Source organism: Lepisma saccharinum, chromosome 12 (assembly GCF_977018435.1).
Source record: "Lepisma saccharinum chromosome 12, izLepSacc3.1, whole genome shotgun sequence".
Taxonomy (NCBI): Eukaryota; Metazoa; Arthropoda; class Insecta; order Zygentoma; family Lepismatidae; genus Lepisma; species Lepisma saccharinum.
Window position 1 is genome coordinate 17,714,449 of NC_139240.1, and position 13,397 is coordinate 17,727,845.

Sequence of the window (13,397 nt, forward strand, 5' to 3'; positions counted from 1 at the left end):
CAGTTCACCGTAGCGAGCAGACGTAGAAAAATTCGCTCCCACAAACCCAAAGTTGCCAAATGGGTATCGGCACGGAACAATGGAGAGCCTCCATAGGTTGCTTCTGCATACGTTTCTGTGTTACATCGACGAAGACAAGTGGACATGGATCGGAATATCATTTCAGTGGGAAGTGTTGTTTCATAAGTGCATTCCTTATCATTATGCTGCTCCTGGCACAGGGGATTGAAGCAAATCCAGGCCCCGAGATGGACGACGTTATGAAGATGCTGCGAGACCTGAAGGATGGACAGGCGGACCTCAAGGGAGAGATAAGGCATTTCCGGATGGAGCTAAAAAGCGCGATTGAAAAAATCTGTGCTCTCGAAAATCAAGTGGTGGAGGCGAAAAGAGACGTGGAGCAATTGAGGAAAGACAACCTGTTTTTGAGCGAGAAGGTAGACTACCTCGAAGGGCAGTCAAAGAGAAACAACATCATATTTTACGGCGTGGAAGAAAACACGGAAAAAAATGAAAGCTGGGAAGAATCAGAAGAAAAAGTGATTGCTCTCATCAAGAACAAGACGGACGTGAATATTTCTCCAGATATGGTGGAGAGAGCTCACAGAATGGGCAGAGTGCGTGGGAGGAGGCCGATTGTCGTGCGTCTCAATTCTTATAAAAAGCGACAGGAGATCCTTAGGAAATCGAACCAACTCAAAACGAATGGTGTGGCGGTATCTGAACATTATTCGGACGGTGTGCAAAAAAAGAGGGAAAAGCTGAAACCTCATTTGGTGCAAGCAAGAAAAGATGGATCCGTCGCTCACTTGCGATACGACAAACTCGTCGTGAATGGAGTGGCGTACACGTTGCAACAGTGCATTGACTACGAGAGGGACAAAGCAGGACTCCAGATTTCGCCGGATTCCAAGGAATGTGCCCCGGGTGTCATTCCTGAAAGAAGATTAAATTTCCGTGACCCTCGAGTGAGTGAAAAATTTGGGGGGGAGAAAGTGAAAGTGAGCCCGTTAGAGGCAGTGGTGGGTGTTTCCAAGTGAGAGAGGGGGAGCGGGAGATCGGTGACCCCAACGGGACAGCAGGTAAGCACCCAGAGTGATATTTTTACCATCCTAATGCACAACATACAAAGCTTAACTCCCAAAATAGCAGAACTCGAAGTATTGATCAACACGATCGACCCGGAACCAGATGTAATATGCTTAACAGAACATTGGCTCAACAGTGAAAATATAAAACTTTTGAAAATTAGTAATTATAAAATAATTAGCGGTTTTTGTAGAGTGACATACCAACGAGGTGGTTCTCTAATTTTAGTAAAAAACTCTCTGCTGCCACATGCTAGACTAACTAACAAACTGTGTAACGAGTCCTCGGAATTAAATTTTGAATGTGCTGCTGTTACAATAGATAATTTGAACCTTGTCATACTTTCGGTCTACCGAAGCCAATTAGGGTCTTTAGAAATATTTCTTGAACGTCTTGAAAATGTACTAAATAACATACCAAATATTCATAAGAAAAAAGTATTAGTTTGTGGAGATTTCAATGTTGATTTTCTAAAAGACTGCCCTGAGCGAAACCGTTTGTTGACACTAACTTTATCGTATAATATTAACTATTTAATTAAAAAACCTACCAGAATAACATCTAATTCCGAAACTGCAATTGACAATGTTCTTACAAATCTCGATCACGGTGACATCTCATATGACATTAAGAACGGTCTCTCTGATCACACGTGCCAAATAATGCACGTAAAAACTACACGTGTTACCAAACAACCTGTTATGCATGAAAATAGAATATATAGTCAAAGAAATATGTACAAATTTAAATCTTTGATAGAAATAGAATCTTGGAGCCAAATATATGTAAGTCAAATAGACAGTGATGAAAAGTTCACAATTTTTACAAATACACTCTACAATATTTTTGACAAAGCTTTCCCTAAAAGAAAAATACAAGCCAAAACTGGAAGGAGAAAACAGTGGATAACACGAGAGGTAAAACAATATAGCAAAATAAAAAGATCCCTAATAAGTCAAAGTCAACGCACTCCCATAAATAAATCAGTAAATAAATTTTACATAAATTCAGGGACGTAGCTAGGTTGATCAGTTCGGGGGGGCCAAATCTGAAATTTGTTCCTATGTAAATATTTCCAGACAGTAAAGGTAAATAACTCTGTGTGTGTAATGTACACACACACACACACACACACACACATACACACACAGATATATATATATATATATATATATATAATATTATATTACATTATAATATTGCTACATATATAGTGCATTGGTATATTAAACTACTAAGAAGTGTATATAATATACGTATATGTGAATACTGGAGGTCAAATAAAAATTAGAGTTCAACAATTTTCAGGAAGCAAATCAATTTATGTAATTACTATTAAACTATTACTTTACAGTTTTCCTTAATGTATTTTACTTTCTGCTTGTCTCAATGACAACCTCTTCTTTTTTATCAAAACTATATCCCCTGTGGAAGTGCTAAACTGATAAATTATTCTGTGTAGGATCTTTCCTATTCATTCTGGAGGATACCGGGATTTTTTTTTCACCTGTTCGAGCGGCTCCGGTACCCACCCAGCGTCGTACGTATAAAGTGGGTACATGGAGGAAACTCTGGCAGGTAAACGAGGCCAGGGACGTGGTGCTGATTGATCACATCACCTCCACCTTCGACCGTGATCAAGAAAGTGTGGAGCCCTAACTACACACCCCTATACGCTTTCATGGCATAGCGAAAAGCACAGGGGAGTACATTACTTTACTTTTTTCATTATTTGGTATCCAGTACGTCATCATTAACAAATCATATTACATACACGCACACGCACACATATACACAGTTTTTTGGGGTAACCATTATAACTTGTTACTTATGAGAAACGCTTATATTGAAAGCGAAGCGAACAAGAAAAATATTACTAATTTCATACCTTTCATTCTTTCAAACAGGCAATAACAAATACTTTCACGAGTCATCATGTAAGTAAACTGCTACATTTTCTTCGTCCTCTTGCATCCGCCCCTCCTCCCTCCCCAAGCCCTCCTACCTCCTCACTAAAGTTATTGCTTGCTCGAAGGCAGCGAGGTCATTGGACTGTTCTGGTACTTGGCACCCTGGATAGAAGCAAAATCTAGCAGAATGAACAAAATGAATCGAAAACAAAGGTTTACTGGGGAAGGGAAAATTTAACCGTATTTGCGTATTCCTTACAGAAACGGTGCACTGAAACAGCAGGGGTACAATAACTCAACCCAGGGATAAGTCTTCCCTGCCATTTGAATGCCATTTCCTTCCCTTAATCCCTTAAAGCAAGAAAGACCGCTCCCTGCAATTTGTCAGGTTCGACACAAAGGGGTCTAGTCATACAGTGACGACCACAGATTAGAAATACGTCTCGCAGGAACATTTTATGACGGGCAGTTCAGAGAGTATTTGGGACGCAGTGCCGCCTTTGGTTGTCCGCAACCATCTCGCCAACATATGTTGAACAAGCTTGTTGTATTGTCTCCATTCAAGCTTTATGCTGGTCTTAGGGCCGCCTGTCAAGATGTTGCTTTCCTGAAGAAAGAAGATCGCGTTTTATTCTAATTTCTGGGCCTTCCCGATGGCGCAGTGGTACCGTCGTTCCCTTGTAATTAAGGGGTCCCGGGTTCGATACCCGGTGGAGGCACATAGTGGTTCGGATCCCACTTGAAACTGTAGGTCCAGTCCCGATTAACCTTACTGTGCACAAAGTGGTCTTAAAACAACTCAATCAATCAATCTTATTTCTGGCTGTGAATTTAGGCAGGGACGTAATTATAACAATAATAGGACGTTATAAAAACATTAATAATAATAATAATAATAATAATAATGACGCTTTTAACATTGAAATTATTGTCAAATTTAAATTCTAGCACATTTAGTAGTATTCCAGCGCAAACAGCACTTTAAATTATGCGATTGATTTGTAACTCTCCTCTAGACACTAACGTGTGCAGGGTTTTTTTCAGAGGGGAGGGGGAGAGACAAAATTTCATAATTAACCACTTTTAAGCTTCCTTTTGAAAGTTGTTCAAAGACATAAATTTCGGGAGAGTTATAGCCGCATCAGCTCCCCCATGTGTACACCAGTGCCTCGAGATGTAGCAGGAAAAATAGATGCGTGCCACTTTTTTTGCGGCAATTTCGAAAATTGTGCACCTCTTAACTTGCACCCTGTATTCTCGCAAAACGACGTTGATGGTTTGTGCAAGTGTCATGCACAAAGACACTGAAGTAGGTGTTTTCACACTTTGTTTATTTCTGTCTTGAGTTCGTGTTATCAGTAGGGAGCGGGTTTATAATAGCCACAAAGCATGCTAAATAGACAGGTAAATTGGCGCCAAAAATGACAAAAAATTTGACTTCAAAAAGCACAAAAAATAGGTAGTAAATATCAACTTGTTATTACCTTTCTTTTTCAGTTTCACACCTATTTTTTTATTCTACGTATATTATATTTTTTTAAATATTGTGCCGATTTTCTGTTACTTTTAGTTAATCGCAATGTTGACGATCATGAATGGCAATTAATGAAGGAAAACTCACAAATCGCCATCACAATTATAATATGTAATATGCAGAATATTATTGGCGACTCAAATGTTCGGTTTCTTGTTGTTGTTGTTTTTTAACATTCTCAAGAATAAATTCATGTTTTTGCTTTATATTGCATATTTATTATAACGTCACGTTTACCACGGCGGACCTCCTCGGTGTGGTTTACCACGTTGCCTTGTAACCAAAGAGTGCCAGGTTCAAGTCCAGATGGAGACACATAGCACAATGGGTCGGAGTCAAATTTAAATTATAAATCCAGTTCCAATTAAGCTATTTGAGCATAAAATGGACTTTAAACTATTTTTGATTACGACGACAATGGGATCAGTTATTGTAATAGTGAAAGAAAATAATATCTCCTTCAGGATTCAAACCTCGGACTCAGTTTTACAGAAATTGTAATCTCTAGACCAGTGGTTCCCAAAGTGTGCGTCGCGGCGCCCTGGGGCGCCCTGGTAGGCGTACGGGGCCGCCGCGAGATGTTCCAATATTTTCACTAAAATTCAGTCATTGATATGATTGTTCCAAATACATGTTCTTATTTAGAACATTTTACATAAAAAATGTTTCTGAATTTGAAATATATGTTTATTTTTTAACTTAAGGAAAGCAACCTATACACACTAACAGAGCGTTACAAGTGTTAGATAGGGCCTCCCCGGTGGCGTACTGTTAGAGTTGCCACCTTGTAATAAAGGGGTCACGGGTTCGTTACCCGGTGCAGGCACATAGTGGTTCGGATCCCACTTTAAACTGTAGGTCCAGTTCCGATTAGCCTTATTGTGCATGAAATGGAACATCAATTCAATCAATCAATCAATCAAAGCAAGTATTAGATATGCCTGCATTCTGATTTGGACGCCGTGGAAAAATCTTGAAACACTAATGGCGCGGCGAAACGAAAAAGTTTGGAAATTCCTGCTCTAGACCATAGAGATTAGCTTTGTTCCTTCGTTCGTCAGTGCTATATATATTTTTTAAAACAATGCAAATATAGGTAAAGATTATTCTCCGTTGTGTGAGGTATCGGTAGACCGTTAACATCTGCTGGCAATGCCAACAATGCATTAGTGTACATTGTTATTAGCTAGGCTTCCACTCTCCCCGACATCCATTCTAAACAATGGCATTACTTATTTCATTTATTCCAGTGTTCGTGGCGGAGTGGTAAGCGTAAAGGGCTACGGAATCAGAGATCCCATGTTCAAACCTCCACCAGCCATTGGTGATTCATTCTGTTTGTCTATGCTCCCATCACCTTTCCATCCGTCCATCATTCATCCATCCACATCGACTTGTAAAAATTAACCTACGAGGTAGGAAAAAAGGTAAAATAGCCAAAATGAAAACCTATTGAATTCTAGCCGCCTCAGTGGCTGAGCACGTTAGCTACCGAATTACGATTTTGTCCCAAATTGATCTAATCGGGACTGGACGTACAGTTTAAAGTTGGATTCAAACCACTATGTGCGTCCACTAGATATCGAACCCAGGCCAGGACCTCTTAATTATATGGTGACGACATTACCGCTACGCGATGTCCTCGCCTGGAGAGGCAGGCGCTTTTTTTGTTACTGTCCATGCATTAATTTCTTGTATCACCGTTGCATATCTTTGACATTAGCCAGAAGTGTCAGTAAAGTAATGTAAAAACAGGAAACGAAAATCAAAGTACATCCAGTGTTCAAATTGAAATTTTTAATTTAACTCCTGACCAGGTAAAGAATTTTCCTCTTAAATATTCTCGATCATATTTTGCTATTGCTAACAATTTGACGTAATCATTTCTTTCAACTTCAAGTAAATATTACATTAATATCAGCATATAAATTGTCAGTTTCTGTACTGAATTTTACATTAAAATTAATACTGTTGTTGGTTTGCAAATTACAATATGTATTTGATGAGAAAATATTTCCTGATTAATTTGCCTTCCTCTAAGAAAAATAATTCTGATATGAATTAAAAGTCCACTGAGACGAGATCAGTGATTACTGAACTCTTGTACATTAATTGGAAAATTTGTGTTATTTACTTTGAACCATCAGTCCGTATGTTTTAGGTACAAATCTCAAAATTTGAAAAGGGAAGCTGATATGACTTTTCTCCTCAGCATTTTTTCAATTTGAACACTCGATATACAGACATATACATATTTCATTATTTAAGTTAAACTACGAACACACACACACATATAAATTGTTTTACAAAACTGATTGGTACTCACTTTGTAATTCGCCCACAGTTCCATGCATTTTAGATGATAGTACGTTCCTCCGTTTTCCTTAATTTTTTCACATGGTTTCTTCCAGTTGCGAATCCCTATTTTCCTGAAACTTGATTCTGCATATCCTGAATCTGTGCCAAATTTACGGCATGGAAAACAAAAGCATGCGTCAAGTTTCACACTATATTCTAGCCACGGCGCAGATGCAAACCAGTATTTTTGAAATAATCGCTTTCGCTTTCCGAACGTAGTATTTGGATAGTTTTGCAAAAGTGGTTGCCTAGGATTATCTACCCCAAGATCAGTAATTATTTTCACATTAGCACATTCACTTGTTTTGCATAACTTTGGAACGTCAGAACTTGGATCAACATCATCTTCATTGTCGTCATGTCCCACATGTTTTGAGATAGTTTTAAAATATCCAGTTTTGATAAATTTATCCATTCAAAATGGAAATGCACAACAACGCTAGAACTCTTCCCACACACGAACAAATACACAGTGACCGTAGCAACCCGATAGCAGACCTTCCTCGCAAGCAAGAACACAAAGCTAATCTGTGGCTCTGAAGCTGAAGCAAGGAGCAATTTTAAATCTCAGAACAATGTCAGTACTGGAGAACTCTCTCCATATGTCGCTCGACCCCCTACTGTTGACCGCTCGGCCTCGGCGGAGTCTTTGATTCCATCTGTAACGGAAGGGTCATTTGCAAAAAAAGGCAAAAGGTTTTCACAAACTTAGGGTAGGGCAAGGGTAATAACCTCAAAGCATTTTATGCCTTTGGTTATAAACTGGTAAGCAACGAAAGGGTGGAATTTTGCTGTCCTACATTTGCTTCCGAAGATTTTCTTCGGAACAGTGTTTCCAACTCTGCTACAAATTTACCAGAAAATAATATGTAGTATTAATTTAGGATAATTTTTAATCGATCAAAATTTTGTTTGCGGGGGCCAGAGTTACAACTGCCGGGGCCAAAGCCCCCCCAGGCCCCCCCTAACGACGTCCCTGCATAAATTACTATAAAAAACAAATAAGAGGTGCCAAACAAAGATATTATGCGAACAAAATTGTGTCTTCAAACAACAAAAGCAAAGCAATGTGGGACGTTGTAAATGAAAATACTGTAATGAAAGAGAGAAAAACAAATAACAATATAAAATTATGCACAAGTGATATTGAAATAGACGATCCATTTGTAGTGTGTGAAACATTTAAAAAATACTTCACCGAATTAGGAGATAACTTAGTAACAAATATAAATAATGCAAAAAACCCATTGAAACTTTTGTGTAACTCTAAACCGCGCACTCTAGAAAGCATGTTTTTAACACCAACCACAACAAATGAAATATCGAAGGAGATATGTAATTTAAAAGACTCAAAGGCTGTAGGAGACGAATTTCCAATCAGAGTAATAAAAGAAATCAAGGAGTTGTTAGCACCCATTTTAGAATATCTGTTTAATGAATGTATCGCGAATGGTATCTTTCCCACTAAGCTAAAAATAGCAAAAGTCAACCCAGTATTTAAAAATGGAAGTAAAAACATGGTTCAAAATTACAGACCAATTTCATTACTACCTGTGCTAAGCAAAATTCTAGAAAACTTACTAAAACGCCGCCTTCTACAGTTCCTTAATAAACACAACATACTATCAAAAGAACAACATGGATTTATTGAAAATAAAAGCACAGCAAGTGCAACACATACATTAATCGAAAACATCTTGCAAGGTATAAACGATAAAAAATTAGTTCTCGGAATATTTTACGACTTGACAAAAGCCTTTGATTTAGTAAACCACAAAATATTAATTTCTAAAATGGAACACTATGGGATAAGGGGTAGCGCGCTTGAAATTATGAAATCATACTTATCAAACAGAATGCAATGTGTTGAAATTAGTCACGAAAGAGAAGGAAACGTAAGAAAATACAAATCCACTCTAAAGACATTAAAATATGGAGTTCCCCAAGGATCAATATTAGGCCCAGTACTTTTTCTTTTGTACATAAATGATTTACCATTTAATATACAGAATACAAAGATTTTGTTGTACGCAGACGATACTAGCGTAATAATAAAGGGAAATGATGTGAACGAGTTAGAAGCCAACATTGAAAAAACAATGGAAGAAATGAAATCTTGGTTTGACAGTAATAAATTACTATTGAATGAACAAAAAACAAATTACGTGCTATTTCACACAAAACAAAACAATAAAATTAAAGATGTAGTAAAGAATAGCCATCTTCCAGTAATATTAGTTAGAGAAACAAAATTTTTAGGAGTTACTATAAATGAAAATCTAAATTGGTCAAACCACGTAAAAATACTTGTTAAAAAACTAAATTCCAAAATATTTGCACTGCGGTTATTAAAACAAACACTTCAAACAAATTCACTAATTCAGGTATATTATGCAATGTTTCATTCACTAATAAATTATGCAATAGAATTTTGGGGGAACTCACCGGCAAGTTTAGAAGCATTTAGAAAACAAAAGCAAGCCATTAGAATTATAGCAGGTATAAAGCCTAGGGAATCGTGCAAAACGTTGTTTAAGAAATTTAAAATATTAACCCTCCCTTCTCTGTACATATATGAAATGTCATTATATGCCAGAAAAAATATTGCGCTGCGAAGTTCAATAGAACACACACATGACACCCGAAATAAACAGCTCTTAAAGCCATACTTCACCAGGCTAACATTAGTTCAAGAAGGACCCCAACAGATGGCAATTAAAATATTCAACCATTTACCAAATGATATAAAAGCAGAAAGTATGACAAGTTTCAAAAATAAATTAAAGAAACTATTAGTTAATAAGGAATATTATAGTGTTAGTGAATATCTAGATTGTAAATTATAGAAAATTTGTAATTACATATTTTTCTTTTATATGAACTGTACTGAACCCTCCAAATACCAATGTATATGGTTTATATGGAGTAATAAAAATTGAAAAAAAAAAAAAAAAAAAAAAGTTTGCCAATTCCCCGCTAACGCCGGGAGGTGTCGCGGAATCTTTTGATCCTTTTACCCAGCGCCCGCTATTCGGCCAATTCCCGGCTGTGGTTGAGGGTGCTACGCGCAACCTACTCTCTCTTACAGGGGAACCCGTGACGTCAGCGGCGACCAAGTCCCTAAATAAAATTAGGTCCCCATACTCCCCTGGCACCTCACTGCGAGGAATGAATTGAAAGATCCCTGCTCCTCTTTATCTCTTCGAGGCCAAAAGTGGTGCACGTAAATATAGGTGCGTGGTACAGGTAAATGCACGTAAGGGTTACAGGTAAAGACACCACCTTTCTTTACACCCAGCAAGCCCTGAGATAATTCTCAGTCCATGTTCTACGACTGATAACAAGTTAGCACGTATGGGTAGACTTTTGACGTCCTCCTAATTGAAGTGTGGCGATTACGTGGTAGGACGTTGCATCTTACCGATAGGTCAGGAAATATTTAATCATGCCTTAGCATTCCAGACTATCAGTACCCAGACCATCGCAACTCCAGAACATCAGAATAAGAATTGGTGACCTGCGCCACTAATCAACGAACGGGATCGCCTCGGAGACTCCACGTGCACCAATGATATCCGGATTATCCGACAGGACCCTGAGGACCAAGAATACGAGGCAGATTCCACTTCCAACTCCGAACTAAAAAAATCTAATTCTACTGGCGCGATCCGAAAAGAATCCAGCATGAAAAGAAGACCAATACGACGGTTAGTCACCAGATAACTGGACAACATACCTCTAAAGTCTGTTGAACGAAGGGAAAAGTACCGGAAATCATACAAACTCACCCGACAACTCTGGTTTCCAACTGGTAGATCCACACATGGTACTTCCACCCGCGATTATCGAATTAATCTATACAACTACCAGTAATTCACTCAAACCGGTACGACGCAATCGCCCCAGAAAGCACTACCGAGCATCAAGAGGACAAAAACATGCAAGTTGAAGATGAAGTCAGTCAGCAGTCCAATCCTGTACAATCACATTCGTCCAGACAAACATTAATTTATGTCTGCAATCAATCTGCACCGTACATATTTGCTACAACTACCACTCAGCAGATCAAAATAGCCCCATGCACTCCATAATGTTCCGATAGAATCAGTTTCCAATGTCTTTCGGCCGATGCCAACGTCACACATCTCAAGAAGTTCAAGCTAAATATGCGATCGCTCCAGAACGACAAAATCGTCAGATAAAAGTTCTAATTCGATAACTGTCGATATATGTACCAACATGGAAATCAAAGGTGCTCTAACAGAACAAGGAACAGAACGCAAGAAGAAATCATCTTTTTTTCCTAACCTTGGAACGAACTCCAAACGCATCAGAAATCTACCAGCTAGAATACCTGTCCTACTATCGCGTTAAGGTGGAGTCATATAAACCATCACCAGTATTACAATGTCAAAGATTTGGACACACACAGGCGAAATGCTTCACCACTCCTCGCTCTGTGAAATGTAGAAAGGGCCCTGTGACAAAACACTTCAAGAAAGACGACCAAACACTGACAGTATGTGCAAATTGTGGAGGAGACCATTCAGCGAATTATTCGCATAGAGGAGCTAGCCAACAGCAGATGCCGTTCACAGAACGAACACTTACTAATAACAGACCTTCACCCAGAACGAATATTGCAAACACCTCTGGATATCTTCTTCTTCTCATCCAACTTTATATGCTAATCCAACGGACCCCAGAACAAGAACGGCAAGACGGGCGTACCTCACAAGTGCTCCTAATCAAGACAAGGATTGCACACCCTCCTAGAACTGATTTTTTTAAAATTTGATTTTAAAATTTTGGGTGCATCAGCAGTTGGGCTATTTTGCATCCGTCACATTATACGGGGCCCAGTCCCTTATCGTTACAAATAACAACTGTAACGTTACATAACTAAAATCTTAAAATATTCTGGCTTCCTTTTAAAGCTGAGGCTGTAAGAGTGCACTCAACACATACAAGGACAAAAAACAGGACAACACACAGAATTATACTGCTCATAGAGCAAATCGCCATAGCCTTGTTTGTCTGCAAAATGCAGTCCAGTACGTGGAAGTGAGGTTGATAATTGGTTGTACTACGTGGAAGGTCACCCCTTACACCCCCTCGTAGAACTGGCCAATACGTGGAATCTCAAAGATTTGGCTACATGTGACGAGGAACCTCCAAAGAATGTCGCAAGTTACCTAGAGAATGTCAATTATCACCATAATTGAAATACTCATAGAAATACAATATGATGACTATTTTTAGTCATTGCAACCTCTTAGGACAGATCAATATCATGATCTACAGTGCAGTTGGACTCGCAAACAAACACCAGCATTTCATAATCTACGTATTATGTGCACGAAATGTTGATATCGTACTTATAAAGGAAACAACTCAAATCACACGTTATATGGACCATACCACATTGCAGGATCTTCAGACAGAATCGACAAGGACAAAGGAAGTGAGAACTTATAGTCCTCAATCGACAAGAGATCAATGCAGACCTGCCAATACTTATTTCAATAGAATAGAGGCGCTTCCAATCAAGAATCACACACCTAATTACGGTCTCATATTTGTGGCAGCCTACCGTTCACCCGCCGTATTGTTTAATTTTCAAAATATCCTACAATTGGACTACCTCGTTCCCAGTGTCACCCTTTTTTGTCACATGTCAGCAAACTCTGCAGTGATCCGCAGGCAACTTACAGCTACAATATACACCAACCATTTGATTGATTAATTTAAAATTTTGGGGTGCGTCGGCAAGTATGGTCATTTTTCACCCTTAAATATACACGGGAAATAGCCCTTTATTAAAAATTCTACAAAGTCCGTGTCATTGACTACGCCTCAGTTCATGTAAATAGAAAACATCGGGTTCTGGGACTCTCCTTAGAAGTACAAAAGGCCTTTGATTTGGTTTGTCATCAGGGCCACAAATTGCATCAGTTACAATTTTCGATGTGCTTCTGTAAACTCCTGACTGACTATCTATTGTATTAAACAGAAAATGTATAGTTACTGTCAATGGAAAGTGTGGAAAGTGTGGAAGCCGAAGTCCCACAGGGATCGGTTCTTTCACCTATTCCACACGCATTGTATACTGCGGATGTACCACTCTCTGCAGAGGGCATAGTGGCGATACATGTTGATGACACTGTGTTCTTCGTCAATGCACGAAAGCTTTCAACTAGTGAGACATGTCAATGAACCTTCTAAGGATGTAAAGATACTGTATTGTGTACTTTTATTTTTTTTGTTTCAGAGCACATTGTAGAACACAACCTTCACGCGACAGTAACGGAAGTTAATGTAAAAAAAAAATGATGTAAAGAAAATTATGCTCACTGTACTGTAAATGAATACCAATTCCAGTTAAAGTAAATATACACTATACTTGGACAGACACACAAGAAAAATTCAGAGCTCATTGGACCTGGTGGACTCGTGGCAGCGTCCGTCGGGTCTGCGCATGCTTCCTATTTCCAGGAAGAACGAAA

General features: G+C 38.6%; 1 protein-coding gene across 4 annotated transcripts in view; it reads right to left on the reverse strand.

The window, feature by feature from the left end:
- LOC145996391 (carcinine transporter-like) overlaps positions 1 to 13,397 on the reverse strand; it is a 168,793-nt gene that overhangs the window by 75,299 nt on the left and 80,097 nt on the right. The window lies entirely within an intron of this gene.